This window comes from Trichoplax adhaerens, genomic scaffold (assembly GCF_000150275.1).
Source record: "Trichoplax adhaerens TRIADscaffold_22 genomic scaffold, whole genome shotgun sequence".
In the NCBI taxonomy this organism is placed as follows: Eukaryota; Metazoa; Placozoa; class Uniplacotomia; order Trichoplacea; family Trichoplacidae; genus Trichoplax; species Trichoplax adhaerens.
In genome coordinates, this window is record NW_002060963.1 from 482202 (window position 1) to 483092 (window position 891).

Here is an 891-nt window from a genome sequence, read left to right on the forward strand (position 1 = left end):
CAAGAAGTATACGTACTTAATGCGTTTAGCTTGACCGTACAGTATACTACTGTACAACCTCTTGCGTCGTACTATCGAGTACAGTAGTAGAATACAGTACTACTAGTCAGTGTGTCTAAGCGCCACCACACTGTCTTTGACGCACGCGCAATACCTTACCCTACTGTAGGGAAAAGGTGACCCTCAAATTGAAAAATGAACAAGAAGTATACGTACTTAATGCGTTTAGCTTGACCGTACAGTATACTACTGTACAACCTCTTGCGTCGTACTATCGAGTACAGTAGTAGAATACAGTACTACTAGTCAGTGTGTCTAAGCGCCACCACACTGTCTTTGACGCACGCGCAATACCTTACCCTACTGTAGGGAAAAGGTGACCCTCAAATTGAAAAATGAACAAGAAGTATACGTACTTAATGCGTTTAGCTTGACCGTACAGTATACTACAACCTCTTGCGTCGTACACTCGTACTATTGAGTAGTAGAGTACAGTACTGTACTACTATACTCAGCGTGTCAAAGCGCCACCATACTGACGCACGCGCAATACCTTTACCGCCATTCCAGCTGACCCCCAAGATTGCATAATGAATAATGGTCACTGGCCAGTCAATATGCAAAAAGTCAATCGCCACCATTACAGTACCGATAAAAGCATTTTACAATAAACTGCGTCGGCCTAGCAAATGTCATTCGTTGGCTAACTCCTCAGTCGGGACATTGTGCTAGAGAAGAAAGAAACTTCTTGTCCATTTCAACGGGCGCTGTGTAAGTTTTTTTATCCATTTCTACTCTTGTAGTAGCTTGAAATGGTAATTTATTCCTATTGACTTGTTAGTCAGGACTACTTTGCTGCAACAGATTCAATTTTTTTCCATGGGAAAAGAT